General features: G+C 36.2%; 2 long non-coding RNA genes across 2 annotated transcripts; one reads left to right on the top strand and one right to left on the bottom strand.

The window, feature by feature from the left end:
* Nucleotides 1-10,799: 10,799 nt before the first annotated feature.
* On the top strand, nucleotides 10,800-12,017 carry LOC105668570 (uncharacterized). Its single transcript, XR_001100129.2, has 2 exons — nucleotides 10,800-11,657; nucleotides 11,902-12,017. It is a non-coding gene; the product is annotated as an uncharacterized lncRNA (long non-coding RNA).
* On the bottom strand, nucleotides 11,916-23,128 carry LOC137000258 (uncharacterized). Its single transcript, XR_010890541.1, has 3 exons — nucleotides 22,571-23,128; nucleotides 12,131-12,264; nucleotides 11,916-12,055 (listed from the first exon to the last, which is right to left on the bottom strand). It is a non-coding gene; the product is annotated as an uncharacterized lncRNA (long non-coding RNA).
* Between the last annotated feature and the right edge of the window lie 1,357 nt (nucleotides 23,129-24,485).

Here is a 24,485-nt window from a genome sequence, read left to right on the forward strand (position 1 = left end):
GTTTCGACCTCACACAGTCAGCCACTAACATCACTAGACATTAACAACAAACTCGTCTCATAAGTAATTATCAATTTACATATTTTCAATTCAATTTGTTTCTCGTGGCCAGTTTCTTTCCTTTCTTTTCTTTTCTAATTCTGGTCATCTTTTATTATACAGTATTTTTCACTTATCACATACAACATGCGATTCAGACTGTTATAATGGATTCTTTAATTACCAGGTATGTAACAACGAATACAATTACATTGCCGAGATTGTTTTTGTAATTTTAATTGTGGAATTTTAGCTATTGTACTGAAGATGACCCGATAGTGGCCGAAACGTATACTTATCAATAAAGAAACTTTGGAAAAAGAATAATCAGCAAAGAACATCTGGCATTGGCTCTTGATCCCATTAATCATTAGATTTTATTATTAGTTCTTGTGAGCCCTTTAAGATTTTATGTTATTAAATTATTATAATTTCAGTATTTTGTTGGATATCCTTTTTATTTAACAACATGTTTTAAACGTTTTGGCATGTTGGAAATAATATTCATTAAATAATTATGCAATGTCTCGTCCGGATGGATACTTGTAGTAGTGCTCCGCGCTGCGCTATCCTCAACAGGTTTTTTAACCTATGAAAAATTCAAATTAGGCGCCGCTCTCCTGCCCCGAGGCGCGCCTATCTGCACTTATGGCTGTCATTGTTTTCCTGTTGTGCGATTCCTCAACACGCGGTTACAATATTATAATTTTTATTTAGTGATTTCCAGGGTTTTTCAGAGATGGGAAAGGCCATCGCACGGGTCAAAGAGGAGGAAACTATCACGATCACATCCAGGGAGCGGCTGACGGGCATGGATAATAAAATATCTCGCTCGATCGAGATTCTGACACAAAGTGAGGTTAGAGCGCTTAGTCGCCTCTCCTAGTTAGTGTCACTGGCCTCCGTGGCGGATTACCAGGAGGCCCAAGGGTCAGGTGCAGAGCCAGATACCCCCACTCAGACGAGATCTGATTCGGAGGATAATCTCTTGGCATCCATCGGAGCCAAGTGAGGCCTGCGGACCCTCAGATAGGTGTGTATGATATTGCTGGATCTGTATTTGCGAAATACAGGCGGCATGACGGCACAACCTTTTTTCCGATTAATCGGAACACAGACTCTCTTATCGCGGAGACGGTCCAGATTCTCGGCGAAGGCAAACGGCTATCCAGGTCGCCTAAGCACGTCTCGCTGCAGGAGGACTCTCTGCCCATGACCTCTGCCCCAACGAGGGATACCGCAGATGATCTCGCCAGACGGTTGTTTGCTTCCGATCTCGACGGAAAGGAGTTTTTGCCTTGGAATGAGGTATTAACACAGAGATGGCACGAACTATCTTGTAAGTATCTTGCAGCGGATCAGCGGGAAGTGTCGCTTAAAAGATTCCCTTCCCCCCGAGGCAATCTTTCCTTAAGGTCCCTACACTAAATCAGGAGTGTAAAGTGGCCACTAGGAATAACGCCATCGTCAAAAGAGACGATTTTACGGCTAAAGATCAGGATTAGGTGGTCATAGCCTTGTACAACTTGGGCGAAGCAGTCTCAGATCTCTTCTGCCCAGAGACGCAAAAGGTCTGAACCCAGAGCCTCGCCTCGCTATCACGAGGGTTAACGAAGGAGCGAAGATCCTAACCGATCTTTCCTATCACTTCTCGCTGTCTAGGAGAGCGCAAATCACTCCAACTCTCAAATTAATTGCGACAAACACGGCAGACACTATCCCGGTTGATGATCTCCTTTTTGGCTCCTCATTCGGGGAGCAGATAAAAAAGGCCGCTTCCAAGGAGAAATCATCAAAGGACATAATCAGGTCGACTTTCTGTCAATCCGAGAATTTTTCAGCAACCTATCAAATCACCGGCTAGCGCCGGCCAGATCGGAAACGCCCGCGCCCCTGTCAGACAGTCGAGGGCGACGAATAGGACAAGGGCAGCAAGCAGCAGTCGCCGACCATTTCGTTCCAGACCCCGGTCGAGGAAATATTAGAAGGAGAAGAGGCTGCCTTTCACGCAATAACCACCATCTCAAAGCAGTGAACCCTCCAGTGTCCTTCCAAATCTGAAGGTCGAGGTTGTGCTCAGGAGATTTGCAGATTGCTTGATATAGGGGCGATTGAGAAGGTAGCGGACTACAAAGGACAATTCTTATCACCATACCTTGTGATTAAGAAATCGTCAGGAAGGTGGAGAATTATTCTCAACCTAAAGGGTCTTAACCAGTTTAATTGCGCACCGCACTTTAAACTGGAAGACTGAAAGACGGTGATCCGCCTCCTCTCCCCGAAGAATTTTCTATTCATAAAAAGACAGGAAACTTTTAGGTTTTCAGTTTCAAAGCTGCCTTTTTTCAATTCCGAGTCCTTCCTTTTGGTTCAGCATCGGCCCCCTATATTTTCACTAAGTTATTAAGGCCGGTTTTGTACTCCCTTAAAGAGAAGGGTCTTTTCTTGGTGGCGTGCTTGGACGAATTTATTCTGATGGCAGATTCGTATGGGCACATCAACGTACGCAAAAGCGTACTCAAACCGGAAAAATCACCAAATATTTGGTTTTATTTTTGGACAAAGAGCACTTTGCGATTTCAATTCTAGCCGGCAAAAGAGAGAAGCTCCTCCAGATGACACTGACTCTGCTCGGAAAGAAACGCTGCAAGATTTGTTCTTTCACTAGCTTCATCGAGTCTTTAATATCGGTCTGTCCAGCAGTACGGTATTCTAAATGAGGGAAAAGTTTCTAGCCCTTGTATCTTCAGATAAGGACCTTGAAGCTCAAAGAACTTTGCCGGATTCAATCAAAGATCTTTTATGGTGGCAAACCACCCTTTTGAGTAAGCCACAACGCAACATTAGAACAGAACGTTTCGACCTCGAGAACTTCTCCGATGCGTCACCGAGAAAAGACATCACCATATTAAATTTTTGGAACTCTTAGCAGTCCTTTACGCTCTAAGATGTTTCGCCTTTCAGGCAGAAGGGGCCTACATACTCCTAAGAGTTGATAGCTCCACGGTTTTATCTTACATTAATGTACCGTATGGAGTCTATTAAATTCCCTGTGTTATTTACCTTTTCTCGAAAGATTTGGAAAGGGTGCGCAGAATGGAATATTTTTGTTTACGCTTCGTATATCTCAGCTCAAAATACATCGGGCAAATGCGGAATCACGCGTTGTGTCAAAAGAAACAGAATGGAATCCCGAACAGTCGTACTTGATAGAATCGACTCTCATTTCGGCAACTTTGATGTCGATCTCTTTGCATTATCTATTAACAATAAGTATCAACGCTTTGTATCCTGGCCCAGAACCACTATCACAAGCGGTGGACACCTTTTCTTTAGACTGGAGTGGATTCTACATTTAGGCCTTCCCTCTTTTTATTCTGATTTTAAGGGTCTTACGGAAAATCATTAGGATAGGAGGGTAGGACTTGTGGTGGCCCTCTGGTGGCAGGCCCAGCCATTTTTTCCTCTTACTTAATAAGCTCGCAATCGAACAACCGATTCGCTTTAACCCGGACGCTAATATGCTGCCATCTTCTTTCAGAGAGATTCACCCGACCTGAAACAGGATTTCCCTGGCAGCCGCGAGTTTATCCGACAGGCTTCCTTGCTTAGGGGGACACCGCCTGCAGCAATGAAAACAACGCTGGCATCATTTACAAAAAAAAAAAAAAAAAACAACCAGGCCACATCAGCCTAGTATACAAATCCCTTGAGATTAGGGTGGTCTTTTTTACCAAAGGAATAGAATCAGCTGTTAGGCTACATCAATTTCGACATTTTTAGAGTTCTTATCCTCTTCCCTTCCGAATGTTGGCTCTTACGCCACCTTAAATACATACCGCTCGGCCGTCTCACTTATCTCTTCGAACGAGGTGGGCTTTCACCCTCTTGTTACCAGATTCTTCAAAGGCGTTGCGGAAACCATAGGAGCCTCGATGTGAATTTCGTCTGAGACACCACACCAATGGTGGACCAGTTAGCTACCTTATATTCGCACGTTAGACTTGCTCTAGATATAGGGTCAAGAAATTAGTCTAATTTCTTGCGCTGAGAACAGTGTCGCCGACCGGATCAAAAGATACCGGCGGCAATGAGAACACGCGCGACAATTCTGTCGCTAGATAAAGTAGAGCGTCTTCGGACGCTCGTATGAGTCTGTCTGCTCGCGCGGAGTTGACCGAACACAAAGCAAGCTCAAAGAATGCAAACCCTAGCGGTCATTCAGCTATCGAATGTTATTCGTGTTAAATACTCTTATCATAGTGATACCTGCTAGACTTAAGACGTCAAGGAGCGGGAGATCGCAACCTCTACTCTTTTTCAAATCTTTTCTTGACAGACCGGAGCTCTGCGGTTTCTCCTTAATTAATTTCTACCTTAGGGTAACACACGATCTTCGGCAGAAGTCGCGTGACTTGTTTCTTATTTCCTCTCGCTCTCCACACAATGCTGCTTTCCCCTCAGACATTGTGTTCAAGGGTTAAAGCGGAGCTGAACGCAGCAGGAATATATACAAGAGTCTTTTCGACACATTCTATCCACCACGCTTCTACATCTTTGCAGCAGCTAAGGGCATTAGTGTGGATAAGATCAGACGTACTGCAGGCTGGAGTACATCCTCGGACGTCTTTGTGCGTCTTTACAATCGTCCAATTGTCAATCACGCGACTTTCCAGTCTGCAATTCTGCAGAATTCATAATTTACATAATTACCTGGCAATATATGTTATTAGGAGGCATTCCAAAAATTTTTTTTACTAAAATTTATATTCTATGAATTGTTGGATTAGAATATTTATGCCATTGCCTTGCTATTTTAAGTTTATGCATATAAGCCAATCAGGAATTTTTATTCTGTTTTCCTTTAGTCTTGTTCAGTTCCTTGTGTGGACAACAAGATGTATGGAAAGAAGGTGTACATAAGCGAAGTATGTAAACACCACAGAAGAGACAGTTATAAAATTAACTATGTTCCACATATTTTATTTTAGTCTCATCACAAATCTGAGCGTTAAACATCTACAAGTATCCATCCGGACGAGACATTGCATAATTGAATAATTAAACGAACTTACCGTGAAGTTCAATTATAATTATGCTGTCTCGTCCGGATGGAGAGTCCCTCCCACCCACAACCCTGGATCAGATTTGTGTGCTTTAAACGAATGACAGCCATAAGTGCAGATAGGCGCGCCTCGGGGCAGGAGAGCGGCGCCTAATTTGAATTTTTCATAGGTTAAAAAACCTGTTGAGAATAGCGCAGCGCGGAGCACTACTACAAGTATCCATCCGGACGAGACAGCATAATTATAATTGAACTTCACGATAAGTTCGTTTAATTATTCAATTTTGTGTAATACGCGGACCGCCACTCTTCTATTAATCATATTTTTAATTCTTTTTTTGTTCTTATAGTTAAGATTCGAATGTTACGATCTAATAAGTTTCATAAATTTTCTATAGGATTTAAATCCGGTGACTGTAAATGAGGATGTAATATTTTTGGCCAATTGTCTAATAAATATTTTTGAACAATTTACGATTAATGTTTTGGATGATTATCCTGGTAAAATTTAAAAGTGTCACGTATGTTTTGTAGCACTTTTTATTACATTTTGTTTTAAAATTTCTAAATATTTGTTCTTATCTAAAATTCCATCAATAAAAACTAATTCTCCCACTCATAAGATTAAAATGCATATCATCAAACTTTCACCACCGTGTTTCATAGTTGATCTAAGATTTTTAATTTTAAGTTCTTCGTTGGGTTTACACCACACCAGTTTTTGTCCATCAGGTTCAAAAATGTTGAATTTACTTTCGTCTGCAAACATAACATCGTTCCACCATGTTTATTCTTTAGAAATAAATTTTTTAACGAATATTAGCTTTCTTTTTCGAGATTCAGTTTGTTTACGTATAACTTTTTACGACCCTGCCGTTATAACCATTTTCTTTCAACGTTCAGCGAACTGTATCCAAATGTACTTTTTTTCTAGTCTTCTCAAATAATTCTGCAGTTAATTTAAGAGCACTCTTAATCCAGAGTTTTTCTTTATTTTTCTAATAATTTTACGTCTGTCACGTGAATCAAGAAGTTTAAGACGTTCTTTCTGAGGAATTAATTTGATGCAATCCTCATAATTATATTTTTTTATAATTTCTGCTACTGTAATCTTACTTAAATTTAATAAATTACTTATTTCTCGATATGATTTATCTCTTTTACAATAATGAGTAACAAGTTGGCATTTGTCAAATAAACTATTTTTGCCTTTATGTGCCATTTTCATCAATATATTCGATATCAATAAATTTTAAAACATTACTGAATCTCTGAGATTGCTACGTCTACACATACGTAAAACTTGTGTTTACAAACAATGCTAACGAGCGATCCAGATTTACTAAAACGAATAAATTGCAACACATTGTGTCTGAATATTTTTGCGATGCAAGAATTAAACATTATTTTATTTACTACTTATTACATGGAAAACTACATTGATTAAATAAATAAAGTTTATGTTTTTGACATCTATAATAAGTGCTTTAGCTTATTAAAAAACAATAAATTCCTTAATTTAACATTAAATAAGTATATAGAGTAATTATTTTTTACAGTGTCCGAATGTGTATCATGGTGTCCGAATATTAATAAGAGCCACGGTAATTATAATTTATATATTTTATTTTGTTTGTTAGAATATATGAAATAAAATACTTTAAACGCTTTGAAAACTTGTAGAAAAGTTAGCTTTGCATTTATAGAATTTTATATTTTCGTCAATTGTACCGAGTTGTGCTACATTTGTGCCAATTTGTCCTGTAAACTGCAGCTCAATAAAACTCAAAGCATTTTTCAGAAAACTTAAAAAAGGATATTTTTGTCAGTTCCGTGCTTTTTCGCGACTAAATTCAATTTTCTTCCTGAATTGACACTAATTTGTGCTTTATTGTGCTATTGAAAAGACCTTTCTTTCTCATTTTGTCTGGATAAAAAAATTAACAAAAATAAATTTAATAATGATAAATCGCATTGCAATGCGATTATAAACTTTACACAAAAGAAGAGGTTTTTTCAACAATACGACACAAATTAGTGCCAATTCAGGAAAAAATCGAGCTTAATGGCAAAAAAATGGAACTGGCAAAAATATCATTTTTTTAATTTTTCTGAAAAATGCTTTGAGTTATTGAGCTGATATTTACGGAGCAAACTGACACAACATAGCGCAATTCAGCACAAAAATTTTGGACAAAAATATAAAATTCAAAAAGTGTGGGACTAACTTCACACAGATGAACAGCGATAAAATTGCTTCATATGTATCGTTATCACATCTCAAATCGTAATTGAGATAAATAATAAAATATTAAATCTAAAAAATAATTGCCAATTTAGTTTCTATAATTAATTAGCTTTCGCACTTAGTGACTTAGATATTTTATCCTACAATTATAGATTTTTAATTATGATTTTTGTTTATTTGTTATAATATAAAATAATCTAATACGTTAAACACTTTAAAACGCAGATACATTTTATTTTTTTATATCCGTAAAGTGCAGAAGTTTATGAAAATACTTTGGATGTCGCATAGTCGCGGCGGGTAACAAAATTAACTGCGTAATTTTTTATTTCGCTCCGCCAAGTCTGTTGTCTGCTTCTGGCGTCGTAAATGTCACACAATTTCACACTTTTCTCGAGTTTTTGCTTTGTCATAATATTGCAAAATTTGCGTCAAAAGAACGATTAATATCGATTAATGTCGTATAAAATAACGCGCGATCATTGTTCGCACAAGTATTTTGTAAAACTAGCCTTAAGATCGTATCAGACTATGCATTAAAGATTGAAGATTGAAGATTAAAGATTGAAATTTGATCAATCGAAACTAGAAGAGCTGAAAGTTCTTTGTCCTTCAATGTGTAGTTTGATACGGGCATTACACTGAGGCAACTAATAGCAACTTATACTCTGTACTCTGTCAGAGAGAGTACCCCCGGTCTGCGCATAGGAGAAGTATAGCGGATAAAGTAAGGAGAGCATGCGCGCTACTCAGTACCGTATACGATGTTTAAGACGTCTTAATAACGTCTTTAAGGGCGGTATTCATAGTCCGTTCTATTTAAGATAATCTTAAGTCGTCTTAAGATATTAATATGAATTTTTCTGATTGGTTCATAACATCTTAAGACCATACTTAAGACAACCTTAAATATAAGAACGGACTATGAATACCGTCCTAAGACTTCGTACTTATGTCTCGATTTTGGACACGCGTGCTGTTAAGAAATTATTAATTTTTATTGATCATTGGGCTTGTTCGTTTTAGCTACACTGGGGCTGCTCTGGGTCTGCTCTACACAGGATAATACAGGACAGATAAATAGTTTGTCCTGTATTATCTTGTTTAGAGCAGACCCAGAGCTGCCCCAGTGCAGCTAAAACGAACAAGCCCATTGTTTACCTGGCCTGTTTTGTTTTTCTTTAAAGGAGATGACATTAGCGGCACTTCGATATCCAATTCCTTTTTCATCGCATTGTGTACACGAGTTTGTAAACACTTCACTAACAGAAAAACCTTAACACGTTACACTCTGTTCGGTTATTTTGACAGTTATTTTGCGGTTATTTTAAAAATAAATAACTGTAAAGGTCCACTTGTAAGTTAAATTCGAAATACGGTATCCCTTATTCGTGTCAGGATCTCGAAGGGCAGGAATAGGATTGTGTAGCGAACTAGGAGTTCCAATAATGTCCGTTAGTTTTTAAGTTAACTGCACAGTTGTATTTCAAATACTAACACACACAGATTCTTTCGTACGCGCATATCTCACGGCCACCAAGTCTTACAAGGTCCCACACTTTCGTCCACACACGCACACGCACACGAATACGCGCGCACGCGCCCACAATCACACACATATACACACACACACACACACACTTCACCTCTTTTCGTGGCTCGTGACCACGCTAGCCAATCATCAGCGTTGATCTCTCACAGTGCGCGTAGAGGCGCCAGCGGATTCGCACAGTAGCGCCAGCCGATGCGCGCCTAATTCAAAATCAGTGTCATAGCCCCTAACATCATAGACACGTTTACATAACTATGTATATACAACGGTCGGTATGTCAAGTGGTCTGATACTGTGAGATTCTAATGTTATGGAGGATTCATACTGCGTCCGATGTCCGATGTACGACGTCCGATATCCAATAATAGAACTTGTTTTCTAGAAATTCTAGCTAGAGATATTTTATCGTCTAGAAAATAAGCTCTATTATTGGATATCGGACATCGTACGTCGGACATCGGACGCGGTGTGAATCCTCTATTACTCACTGGCATTGGCACACCGCGCGAGCAGTACACACAGCATCTATACTATATACTAGATCGCTAACTCGAATTAAATCATGACCCCAAAATCTATGTACTAAATTCTCGCTCATACGTAACGTTGGTAAGACAACAGTCACGTTTTAATTGGTTGATGTTATGTACGGTATACATGACTACTATATATGCTATTTATACGTGTACGTATCGGCCAATTAGATATCGGCATATCGGCACAGGTATCCGTCATATTACTTTCCTTCCAACGTTTCGCACGCGCGATCACCATATTACATGGTTTTCAGGTACTAATTTTATGTACAAAATCAATGGAAGTTAGCAATCTTATATGCCTGCAACATGCAATTATTGCAATCCATAGCATGTTGCCGATCCATTTACACCCAGTGCGACTGATTACTTCAATTTTCGAGTCAGTCTGTGTAGAGATATATGTACTTGTTATGTATTAACATTTAAGTAGCGCGCGTCTAATTGCGCGCGCCTCATATTATACTGGCGACCGCGTGGCAAGCGATTTAGGAATAGATCGGTGGTTTTAGTAAGGCACTATAACGTGGGTATTAATTTAAATTAATACTCACGTTTATAGTGCCGTCTCGCCCTTTTAGCTTCTTAGCTCGCCCTCGCTGAGCTAAGAAGTTTATGGTGATTAGGCGAGAGGGCAAGGAGTGGGGGAAAAGAGCGAAAATGGCGCAGACGTGAGAATACCTACATCTTGGTTGCGTTCCGTTTTGCGCATAGCACGCATCGTTCGCATCGCTAATGCTTAGCGCATTGGCTGCGTTTCGTTTCATTATGCGCATGATACATGCTTTGAAACGGAACGATATTGAACGCATTAGAAGCGGAAAATCAAAATGGATTCTACAATAAATTGCGCTATCAATGTGACAATGTTTTTAATTGATGAAATGAGTGACAGTAATAGTAGTAAATCATCAATGACTCTTCCATTATGACTCTTTCTATTTTGACACTTTTTACAATATCGCTATCAATCGCCATATGCAATTACGCAATCGCATGGAACGCATAAGCTGCTGCAACTCAAACTTGAGGTAGCTGATGCGTGTATTATGCGCTGCAGGTGGTGGGGATCTAGGGAATTCTAAGCGCTGTTTATACGCGCATTGAGTGAAACGGAACGTTTTCTATGTAATTCGTGCGCATAATGTGCGAAACGGAACGCAACCTTAGTCTATAGTATACCCTAAGGGTACCGTCACATACAATCCGTAATCCGCACCGGAAGTCTGCAAAAGTTACTAGGTATTTCGTCCGTAATGTTAAGGCACTAGATATGTAGGTATTCTTATCCGCCATTTTGGTTCCTACTAGATGGAGAATTAGGCCGGCGTCACATAGAACCCGTAATCCGTAATCCGCACCGAAAGTCCGCAAAAGTTACTAGGGATTGCGTCCGTAACGTTACGTGTGTTTTATCTCCTTGTGTCCCATGGAGCCGTAATTCCATGAAATTTCCGTAAAAGTTACTAAAAGTTACTAGTTATTACTAGTAATGCTTTTTTTAATTTTATTTATTTAACTAAATTTGACGATTTAATTAAAATTTTTGTTAAAATTATAATATATTCTGTAGTTTTCTTATGAATAAAATACAAATAAACAATTATAATTTGTTAAATAAAAAATAGTAATACCGTTACGTGTGTATTTACGGCTCCATGGGACACAAGGAGAAAAAACATACGTAACGTTACGGACGCAATCCCTAGTAACTTTTGCGGACTTCCGGTGCGGATTACGGATTACGGGTTCTATGTGACGCCAGCCTTATAGCGTATATAGTATAGCTTAGTATAATATGGCGTACATGTGTAACATGTTACATGTTATAATTCTCCATCTAGTAGGAACCAAAATGGCGGATAAGAATACCTACATATCTAGTGCCTTAGTAACGTTACGTGTGTTTTTATCTCCTTGTGTCCCATGGAGCCGTAATACCATGAAATTTCCGTAAAAGTTACTACAAGTTACTAGTTATTACTAGTAATGCTTTTTCTAATTTTATTTATTTAACTAAATTTGACGATTTAATTAAAATTTTTGTTAAAATTATAATATATTCTGTAGTTTTCTTATGAATAAAATACAAATAAACAATTATAATCTGTTAAATAAAAAATAGTAATACCGTTACGTGTGTATTTACGGCTCCATGGAACACAAGGAGATAAAAACACACGTAACGTTACGGACGCAATTTCTACAAGGAGGCATGTAAGCACGCAATGCAATTGCACTCCGACTTTAAATAAAAATAAACGTGTCATAATCTTAATAATTGTTATTTTTATAAAGTGATTTGTTTGACAATTTTGAAATTAGAAGCATAATCAATTTTCGGTTCATGTTATTAGTTATGATTACAATGTTGAAAAATTCAGTGGCTTCTCCATTTCATCAAAGAAAACTAACGTACAATAGAGTGATTTACATGTTTACAATTTATTTAAAATTGAAGAGACTGGAAAGTGCCAAAAAACAGAAGCGCAAGTGCTGGGTGCGACCGATATTTCAGCTGGAAAGAAGACGATTGCAAGGAGCAAGCGACAACTTGGTACTAGAAATGCAATTGAATGATTCAGACAAGTATTTCAATTACTTTAGAATGTCACCTGAAACATTTCAAAGACTATTAGTATTGGTTGGACCAGGTATTACAAAACAAGAGTGTATCAGGGAACCAATACCTCCTCGTACTCGATTGGAAGTCACTTTACGCTATTTAGCATACTTCCTCATTGAATGTTACAAAACATTTATGTTTTATTAATTCGTTCATGTCGTCCGACATTATCTACCCGCAATAGCCACATTTTATTCGCTGTAAAATAAGATACATTTATTAATAATTTATATTTATAACAGCTTGCATATATCAAATAGCATTTAATATAAAATATTATTTACTGCAGAATATACAGAAGTCATCGTGAACACTGACAACAAAACCTAAAATTTGCGCGTCAAACGCCGTAAGTGAGGGAACATTCATACATGAAATATCTAAAATACAGACAGACGCAATCCCTAATAACTTTTGCGGACTTCCGGTGCGGATTACGGATTACGGGTTCTATGTGACGCCGGCCAGACACAAGCGACACAAAAGTATTATTCTCTCTGTTGCTCATTGAATATCGAACAAAGACAGAGTGATACTTGTGTCGATTTGTGTCAACTTGTGTCCTTTGCTGGAAAACATACCTAATCATCATAAACTTCTCAGCTCAGCGACAAAGAGGCGAGAGGGCAAAAAGTAAGGGAATGGATCGAGAATGGCGCAGGCGAGAATACTCACGTTTATAGTGCCTTAGGGCTTGTTCGTTTTAGCTGCACTGGGGCAGCTCTGGGTCTGCTCTAAACAAGATAATACAGGACAAACTATTTATCTGTTCTGTATTATCCTGTGTAGAGCAGACCCAGAGCAGCCCCAGTGTAGCTAAAACGAACAAGCCCTTAGTTTTAGCCGAGAGGAATCTTCAGAGTTAAGAGCGCGAGGAAAGAGTGCAGAATCGTCCGAGTCTTTCCACACAGTATATATATATACAAGATATATGTATATATGTATATATATATATATACACATATAGAGGTGATTCAGCAATTACCGGACATCTTGTATATACAGGGTGTCCCTTACCGACTTACCGAATAACCGGTTCAGGGTAGACTCCTGACGTTGTTCTGAGACGAAAGTTCCTTTGGCAAAATGTCGAGGGTGTCGTAATTTCGGCGTTATGAAGGGTAAAAGTTCCCCAATCGATGCGCTGAATTTTCCCGCGCTCAGGGACATCGCACATCAAAGGAGCCCCGTGCATCGCGCAACGATTGACTCGATCGAGCGTGTTTCTCGCGATTGTTCACGCATTCACTGTTCACTGTTTCACAGTACTCCACAGGAAAAATGGAGTCAGATCTGCCGGAGATTTTGCCGGCCAGTGCACGGGCGCATTCCGCGTACGATTTATCTATCCGCGTATCTCGCGTTTAACCCGCGATGCGTTTTCGCGTACGTGTGTGGCGAGACTATCGTCGCGTCACTTTTCGACACTTTCTTCGCGACATTGACATTCGTATGACCGACAAAAAAGGACGGACTGATCGCTCACCGAATTGCACGAAATCACGACACGCGCGCGGAACTGTCAAGCACTAGCGTGAAGCGTCGTGCGCTCCCGCGATAGAAAATCGATATAAGCACTGCGAGATATGACCTATCGCGTCTTACGTCAATACGGAGCAATCAATGTAAGATATGAAATAAAAAATAATTTTAATTTTTTATTAAAAATGTAAATTTTATTTTTGTTTAAAAAAACGTCGTATCTTATATCGATTGCTCCGTATCGACGTAAGACGCGGTAAGTCACACCTCGCAGCGCTCATATCGATTTTCTATCGCGGGAGCGCGGGGCGCTTCACGCTAGTGCTTGACAGTTCCGCGCGCGTGTCGTGATTTCGTGCAATTCGGTGAGCGATCGGTCCGTCCTTTTTTGTCGGTCATACGAATGTCAATGTCGCGAAGAAAAAGTGTCGAAAAGTGACGCGACGATAGCTTCGCCACACACGTGCGCGAAAACGCGTCGCGTGTTAAACGCGAGATACGCGGATAGATAAATCGTACGCGGAGTGCGCCCGTGCACTGGCCGGCGAGGTCTCCGACGGATCTGACTCCATTCTTCCTGTGGAGTACTGTGAAACAGTAAACAGTAAATGCGTGAACAATCGCGAGAAACGCGCTCGATCGAATCAATCGTTGCGTGAAGTACGGGGTTCCTTTGATGTGCGATGTCCCTGAGCGCCGGAAAATTCAGCGCATCGATTGGGGAACTTTTGCTCTTCATAACGTCGAAATTACGACACCCTCAACATTTTGCCAAAGGAACTTTCGTCTCAGAACAACGTCAGGAGTCTACCCTGAACCGGTTATTCGGTAAGTCTGGGACACCCTGTATATATACAGGGTGTCTGGCAATAATCGCCCCACCGGTCATATACAGGTAGAGGAGGTCAAATCGAGTAGAAAAGTCCTTTACCATTTTTTAATTTTCATAATAAGTACTGAGTAATTAACGAAAAAAGATCGGCGAATCCGCGCGAGTAAAGCGCGCGCGGCGAGAAGGACGTCCCACTGCTATGCGATCACTAGGCGCGCGATGAAGCGTTGGGAGGAGCGCTCTACAAATGACAATGGCAACATACGAGCGGCGCGTAACGCTAGATCCTTGTGTCCTAGTGATCGCGTAGCAGTGGGACGTCCTTCTCACCGCGCGCGCTTTACTCGCGCGAATTCGCCGATCTTTTTTCGTTAATTACTCAGTACTTATTATGAAAATTAAAAAATGGTAAAGGACTTTTCTACTCGATTTGACCTCCTCTACCTGTATATGACCGGTGGGGCGATTATTGCCAGACACCCTGTATATATATATATATATATATATATATATATATATATACAAGATGTCCGGTAATTGCTGAATCACTTCTCGGGTACAGATAGAGCGGGTTAAACTGATTATGAGTAGAAAAGTCCTGTACCGTTTTGCGATTTTCGCAATGATTAATGAGAAATTAATTAAAAAAGATCGGTCAATTTGTGCGAGTCTAAGCGCGCGGCGAGAAAAGACAGCCTACTGTTACGTAATCGCTAGGACGCAAGGATCTAGCGTTACGCACCGCTCTAATGTTGCCGTTGTCATTTGTAAAGCGCTCCTCCCAACGCTTTATCGCGCACTTAATAACCAAATAACAATGGGCTGTATCGCCACGGGTCTCTTCTCACTGCGCTCTTAAACACGCGCGAATTGGCCAATATTTTTAAATTAATTACTTATTAAATATTGCAAAAATTGCAAAATGGTAGAGGACTTTTCTACTCGGTTTAACCCGCTCTATCTGCACCCGAGAGGTGATTCAACAATTACCGGACACCCTGTATATATCCATCGGCCACATCGATCGTTTTCGCCAAATGTTAACACGAGTTTGTCGGCTACATCGATTGTATTCGCGAAATATATACGCACTTGTTGTATTTAAAAGGTTAACGCATTGAACTACGTTTATATTATTTAAATGTTTATTTAATTAAATATATTGTTTCTTACGGTAACAAAATTTATTTATTCTAAAACCAGTGTAGTTCATTATATAGAATTATGTAATTTATTATATAACTAACTCATATAACTAAAAATTATAATAATTTTCTACTAGGTATGATATATACAATTGGTCCCAAAATTCTTATTTTCATACCATATTTTCGCGTCTCTCAATGCAATAGATAGTAAAATAAATAAGAGAATTTACTTTTACAGACCAATAATTGCAAATAATTTGAAACACGTGGCATTAATGTTTCACGATTACGAACCATTAATTATTATTCAGATCAATCAATTGTTTTCTAATTAGTAAATTTACAATGCTACTGCATAAGTAATGATGAAATAATTAACATATATCTTTTATATAAAAACAGGTAAAGTATAAAGATGAGCTATTCACTAAAGTCACGCCAGTCGCACAGGCAATCGCGTAAGTTGGGTTTCAGAATCTCACTTAAATATTATGATTAAAAATTAAGAAAAAGAGTGTGTAAATGTAAAAACATAAAATAAAGATCATTTGAAATATCTGCAAATTTGCTGATATTGGGACATTGTTAACCAGTAAAGTAAAATTTACTGTCATTGGGGTTGATATAAACTCTAATAAAAAAGCCACGGTCATTGATGTCGAATCTGAAGATGACATTGTTCCAGACACCAATCCGAAAATAATCCTTACAAAAGTTGTTGGGCTCGGAGGGGGACATCCGATGATGACATTGGTTTAACCTAAGGTGTACATGCCAAGGTCAAATAAAGGTCAACTTTGTTTTTTTTAAATAAAACACCCTATTTTTTATTCCAAAATCTAATAGCTGGTGTCAAGAGCTTTTCAAAACACTATAATGAAATTATTTTTCATTAAGTACTTTTCGAGTTATGAGGCTTGTAAATTACAGTATTTTGACATAAAATACAAAATATCTTGTAAAACATTCAATTTTTGGGAATCTTACCTTAATACTTTTATGCATAAAATAATGGGACGAATCAATTGGTATAAAGAAAACACATTGGTTTTAAAAAAAAGTATGCAGTTGCATGTTGCAAATTACATATTTTTTCTTGAAAGCAACTATGTGTTTTCTTTATACCAATTGATTCGTCTCATTATTTTGTGCATAAAAGTATTAAGGTAAGATTCCCGAAAATTGAATGTTTTACAAGATATTTTGTATTTTATATCAAAATACTGTAATTTACAAGCCTCAAAAGGGTTAAGCCACTTAAGGGTTATTTTCGGATTGGTGACTCCCCTGACGAGATATTCAGGTGCGTAATTTAAAATGGGACATCCTGTGTATATATATATATATATATATATATATATATATATATATATATATAAGTTAGATATAATAATAATAGTTATTATATAAGTTAGTATGTTTAGATAGAAATTATATGTATATAATAAATGAATAGTTATTTTCGTTCCAACTAATATAGAAGTTTAGATAAAAAGGAAATTATGGTAATAAATAAGAAATTTAAATAGAACAGTAATTTTATACATGTTTCTATGGAATATTTTTAATATAATTTTTTATTCATAAAACGAAGAAGATTTTACCATAATTCCATCGTCGTTCCTCAACTGTTGCAAGATCGACTTTGTTAAATAAATTCTCTTGAAGCTGCTTAATATTGTCCGATTTAGGAAATCTATCGGCGATGCCAGAAATAACAATGTCATCTTCAGATTCGACTTCAATGACCGTTGCTTTTTTATTAGAGTCCATATCAACCCCAATGACAGTAAATTTCACTTTACTGGTTAACAAAGTTCTAATATCAACAAATTTGCAGATATTTCAAATAATTTTTATTTTACGTTTTTACATGTATACACTCTTTTTTTCTTAATTTTTAATGATAATATTTACGTGAGATTCTGAAACCCAACTTACGCAATTGCCTGTGCGACTGGCGTGACACTAGTGCAGAGCACGGAATTAGTTGCACATTTCGAGCCGATTCCCGAAGCTGCGTTCCGAAATTCACTGCCAGTACTGAAAATCTACAATATACGTGACGTAAACTATAGATTTTCAGTACTGGCAGTGAATTTCGGAACAGCCCACGGACTAAGGAATAGAGGGACTGAGTCTAAAGTCCTAGTTTAGGCGAGAGGGGATGGTAATTCAAGCGTGCGGGGGGGACTGCTTTCCGCCATATTGATGTAGCGATTCTCACACAGAGATTCTGTGTCTGTGACATGGTTACACTCGTGTAGTGGTGCCACTAGACATAACGAGTGACAAGCGTAAAGAGATTAGGCGGTTTTATTATTGTTGTACTATAAATTTTATAAAATACTTTAACTTTTATTACTCTGAGGCTCTGCATACAGTAGACAAAATATTAGAAATAGCAATAATCATTTAATATTAAAAAGAGAAATTATTTTACATCTAACAAGAGAATAAAATATATTAATTAGTTCCAATTCTTATTTCTTAATTCATGCATTAATTTTTTCTATTTTTTTTTTATTTTTAAAATAAATAATTTCAATTTCTTATTTCTAATATTTAATAATTATTCCTATTTCTATTTCCTATTTTGTTTATTGTGCGCAGGATCTGACTTTCATTTCTCACACATATGCAAATAGTGAGTTCTATGTGTGGTGATTACTAAACGAATATGGCGACCCCCCCCCTCCGCCGCAAACGTGCTCCAACGGTACAGCTTGTGCTCCGTCCCTCTATTCGTTAGTCCGTGTTTTTGTATAGTCGGAACAGATCTAGTCGCGTTGGTTTCGGAACAAAGAATTGTAATTCGGAACCAGCGTTCTTACTGTGTTCATTTTCAATAAAAGTCATTTATACATTAACAAAGTGCAGTCGATTAATTTGGAGTCGGACACAGTCGGAGTCGCTCTCGAGCTCGATACCGAAAGTACGTGTTTGTTAAGGATAGTCCACGTGACGAAGAAACTCATCGCTACTAAAGTTTTTAAACCTTATATTAAAAGAACACTTCAACCGGGAAAAATAAAACAGTTCCCTAGAAGTATCCATCCTTATCCTTCACGACTTTAAAAATAAAAAAGAATAACCTTTTTTATTTTTCAGTGAAGTGAACATAACGGTTATAATATCTATATACTCACGTGGTAATGTTTAATTGTGAAGACAAATATGTCTGTTTCCCAATATATTTTTCCGAACGAAATATTAGAAATAATTTTTAATTTCTGTGATGTACATACTTTATCACAGATTAGTATGGTATGCAAACAATTTAATAATGTGGCAAAATATATATTAAGAAAAAAAAGTGAACGATTGCTTGTCACGAATCAGAAATCGGAAAAATTTCGTGAACGGTAAGTTAAACAAAGCTTAATCTTTATTTATATTTTAATTTATTCTAGAACAATGCTCAGAATTAGTCGAGCGTTTCAGCTGATTTCTGTGGTTGACGTTTCGTTTCCTTTCTTCATCGAGCGCGCCAAAGCTGCTCGAACCAGCGCCGAGTGTTAGGAGCAACACTATTAATTTATGAGTGGGGTTTTCTCTCTTGATTATTGAAATTTATGTAAATTTATTTAAAATATTTTTCTATTTTTATATTTATTATGTGAAAATATTTTAATAGATTACACGTCATGAGGTACTATTGCTGACGCGTTTCTTTTCTTTCTCTTTCTTTTTTTTTTTTTCTTTAGTCGAGCGGTATTTAGAGTCCGTTGCTAGTTTTAAAATTGTTTTAAGTATGGTCCAAAAATGCTATGAAACAATTAGAAAGCCATATTAATATCTTCAGACAGTACTTAAGATAATTCTGGAATAAGTACGGACTATGAATACTAACCATAAAAGACTATTCTATCTCATAAAAGGCCAAGAAATTCTAATCTTTTACATATTTTATTTTTTTAAATTAAGAATTCATTATTTTTTGTCTTCAGAAGAGTAGGCCTATTGGGGAAACCACACAAAAAAATCCAAGCAGTTGCGTCGCGCGTGTAAAAATAGGAATAGGAGGCGTCAACCACGGAAATCGGTTGAAATGCTGAACTAATTCTGAGCACTGTTCTAAAATTTTCTTTTTATCATGTTGCCTGCTTAAGAGGATGCTGAAGTGACGGGCGAACTCCGACGCGAAAGCGCCATCATTTCGATGGTACTAAAAATGAAATGACATTATCGGCGCAGCCTACGGACCTATGCCGCGTAGGTCTGTGTGTACGCATTTGTTTGTAGTGGTGACTCACTACACTGACGTGTGGTCTGTGTACGTGTGTCATCGGAAGTTTGTAAACAAACGATGCTTGCGCTTGTTTCCTCGACTGAAATTTCGTTGCAAGGCTGCAATATAATGTCCGAGAAAACATAAGCGTATACAAGGTGTCAAATAAATACAAACTAAATATGACAAAATAATAAATGAAAAATATACATATAATACTATATATATCACTGAAGAAAAATGTCATATACTTTTCTTATTTTTATCCTTATGTAGTAAATACTAAATAACTAATTAATCAATTAATTAATATATACATATACACATATAATCAATAAATAGTTATCTTTATTTTGTATTTTATATGATAATGACTGAAATAATGGAAGTATATATCATTTCAGTTATATAAAATACAAAATAAAGATAACTATATTCAATATGTATATGTATGTATTCAATAATTAATTAACTTATTTATTTATTTTGTATTAATTACATAAGAATAAATTTAGGAAAAACATATAACATATTTTTCCAATTAGATATATAGTATTATACATACATTTTTCAAATAAAATATTTTATCATATCTAACTTATATCTATTAGACACCTTGTATAAGTCTATTTTGTCTCGTATGTACATCATTCAGCCATACGCTAGAATTTTAATTGCGAGAAAAAAGGTTAAATGACCTTATAAATTATCTGATAAAATATAAACAGATCACACGTGCAGTAAATTGCTAACTAAAATAAATACGTATTTCTTCAAATCTGTCAGCTGACGTTAGATCGCCTATGACAATATTTCTTAAAATCTGCCAGTTCACGAATAAATCGTCTTTGGCTCTCTTTTTTCTAAACGGTCAGCTGACGTTAGATCGCCTCTGACTATATTTATTAAAAATTGTTAGCTGACGTTAGATCGCTTCTGGCTTGTCTTATTCTATATTGCCAGTCTACAAGAAAGCCGCCTCTGGCTTGAAGACAAGAATAAGAATTTTCTAATGCCAGTCCACGAGAAAACCGCCTCTGGCTTGAAGACAAGAATAAGAATTTTCTAATGCCAGTCCACGAGAAAACCGCCTCTGGCTTGTCTTATTCTATATTGCCAGTCCACGAGAAAACCGCCTCTGGCTTGTCTTATTCTATATTGCCAGTCCACGAGGAAATCGCCTCTGGCTTGAAGACAAGAATAAGAATTTTCTAATGCCAGTCCACGAGAAAACCGCCTCTGGCTTGTCTTATTCTATATTGCCAGTCCACGAGGAAATCGCCTCTGGCTTGAAGACAAGAATAAGAATTTTCTAATGCCAGTCCACGAGAAAACCGCCTCTGGCTTGAAGACAAGAATAAGAATTTTCTAATGCCAGTCCACGAGAAAACCGCCTCTGACTTGTCTTATTCTATATTGCCAGTCCACGAGAAAACCGCCTCTGGCTTGTCTTATTTTATATTGCCAGTCCACGAGGAAATCGCCTCTGGCTTGAAGACAAGAATAAGAATTTTCTAATGCCAGTCCACGAGAAAACCGCCTCTGGCTTGAAGACAAGAATAAGAATTTTCTAATGCCAGTCCACGAGAAAACCGCCTCTGGCTTGAAGACAAGAATAAGAATTTTCTAATGCCAGTCCACGAGAAAACCGCTTCTGGCTTGTCTTATTCTTTATTGTAAGATACTTTTATTACGTCATATGCTCTATGTATATATATAATGTATATTATATGCTCCATATTATCTATATTCATATCAAAATATCTTTCTAAGAAATTGACATCATTTTGTATACTTTTTTTACAATAAATGTATGATATATGCCATATTTTTTATTTCTAAAGCATGAAATATAAAGATATTTTTATTTTTTTGTGTCTATTATTTGTAAAATAATCTTGATAAAAGAAACAACATTAATTTTGCGACTTGCAATAATCTGTTTTATTATATGCTTCTTTTAAATACTTACAATTAGCCTTATTTTATGTGATTAACTTGGTATTTAAAATACGTATCAAAATCGAAAATGTATTTGTATTACAGTAGAAACGAAACATTCTTGTCTTACAACAGAGAGAAATGGCAAAATATAATATTGTCTAAAGTACAGTCTAATAAAAACTGTTAAAATTGAACATTTTATAAAACCACTGTGATTCATGAAAAATCAGAACTATTATTTAAAAAATATAAACATATTTCGACTGTGTGTTTTAAACCGCACCACACATTCAAAATTCACAGAATAAAATTATTTCTGCAAAGTTGTGTATAATGTCAGTGGAAAAGTGATTTATTTGTTATTACATATACATGATATTTTATCATTCCTCTCTGGTGTAAGACTACAATGTTTTTTTTCTACTGAACTAGAAATTAATTTTACATTTTGATGTGTATTTTAGATACCAAGGTAAACGCATAAAATAAGGCTAATTGTAAGTATTTAAAAGAAGTATATATCGAAACAGATTATTGCAAGTCACAAAATTAATGTTTTTTTTATCCAAATTTTTTTACAAGTGATACATACAAGAAACTAAAAATACCTTTATATTTCATGCTTTATAAATAAGTTATATGACATATACATTTATTATAAAAATATATACAATATACAAAATAATATTAACTTTTTACATAGATACTTTGATGTAAATATACATAATATGGAGCACATAATATATATAATATAAACACATGAAGCACATGAATAAAAGTATTTTACAGAAATTAGAATATGAATGTATGTAACTAAATAATATAAATATTTGCAAAAATGTTGCAAAATTTATGTATAATACATACACTTTTTTATCCTTCAGAGTGCCTTCAACCCATTTTTTTCAGCCGGGTTTTGTAGCACATAACACAAACACACACACACACGCACAACTAACACACATAACTAACCTAAAGGATTCTGTATATGACAGATAGCACTGAGAACTGTATAGCGCCTCTATCCCAAAATCGCGGAACTAATCTATAGCTCTTTTTTACCATTTTCTTCTATATTGCACGCATGCTTTGCATAAATCTGGAAAAGTATGGCATTTTGAAAATAAGTCTCTAAGCTCTATTTTTTTGGTTTTCCATTATTGTTTCATACGCTCTTCTTCGGCACACACTCTTGTTTTGCAGATTGAAGCAGTATAATTTTGATATAAAAGATATAATTCTTTGAGGTGACATTGTCGATAAATTTTCAAAAATTTTTTTTATTTTTTGGTTTAAATTTCACTATCCACCGAAAGATTAGCATGTGCACTTTACTTACACCAAAGGATTTGTAATTCTATCAAAGCAATAAAAAATGCCATACTTTCCAGAAAATTAGAAGTTCGGTCGGTAACAATATGACTTCAGCATCCTCTTAACTGATTTCTTACATTATTCCATTTTTTATTGGCGGAGACGATGCATTGACATCCCAGTAAACACAGAACATTGCAACAACATTGCGGCAATGTTTGCAATATTCTGTGTTCACTGGGATCATTAATCGCTTCTAAATTAATCCAAATTTGTCCAATTAAAATTATTAATAGAAAAGTGTTCTTAACAAAAATACTTTTTCTCAAGTCGAATACAATATTTGTCGATAAAACTTTTTCATAACATATTAATGTTAAGGAAATCCTAGAAAGTGGTCTGTTTTACCGATTTTTTTCAAATACACTATATTTTTTTTGTGTAGAATGAAAAATCCTTTTCTGTAATTAAAGTACATATGCTAATACACTACGAATGAACGGAAAGGATTTTTCAAGCCAGACATGAAAGGATTTTTCAAGCCAGATACAGTATCTGTTTTACCTTCTATTTTACGTAAATTTCGTTTTTTTGGCTGCGTAGCTTGAAAAATCTTTTCAAATCGACCGTCTGTAGTGTATTAGCATATGTACTTTAATTTCAATTAAGGTTTTTTCTACACGGCCAAAATAAAGTATAGTGTATTTGAAAGTAATAGGTAAAACAGACCACTTTAGGATCCCCTTAAGTCACAACTTTTTATCTTGTATTTAGCAAAACTTGATTTAATTTTTTAATTGTATCTTTTTCAAATAAATTTCAATATTTACATATTTACAGAAGATAGATATTCACGATTTTACATTAGATCACATTGAAGAACACATGTCTTATTTTCTTTTACAGATGTAAACCACTTTTATCTTTGGATAAAAATTCTAAATTTATTACAAATTACAACTGGATTAATGAAGGATATAAAAGAAGACAAATATATGAAGTAAAAAAAGACGATAATTACCATGTAGATAATAATAAATGCGTACAAATGACTAAAAATAAGGTTTGGTTTTGTGGTAATAGTGATCTTCTTGCTTATAATCGCACAGAGAACGGTACCATTGAAAAGGATAAAATGATTCTGGAGAATAACCACTATTTTATTGAATCTTTTGCTCTTTGCGATAATTATATTATAAGTGGCGACATGTGAGTATTTATTTATGAACTGTGTTTTATGTTTATTTTTTTTTCTTATTTTTGACAAAAATTCTTGCAGTAATGGTAATATTTGTCGCTGGGAAATTGAGGATAATCAAAATGGTGATCTTTTTAAACCTTTAAAAATAAATAATATATTTTATAAAATTAAACAAATAAATGCAACATCGCAACTCATTATAACTGGTTCTGGAAATTCAATAGATGTAAGTTTAAAGAAAAATTGCAATAATGCTTTGTTAATGTA

The sequence above is a fragment of the Linepithema humile genome, chromosome 5 (assembly GCF_040581485.1).
Source record: "Linepithema humile isolate Giens D197 chromosome 5, Lhum_UNIL_v1.0, whole genome shotgun sequence".
NCBI classification, from domain to species: Eukaryota; Metazoa; Arthropoda; class Insecta; order Hymenoptera; family Formicidae; genus Linepithema; species Linepithema humile.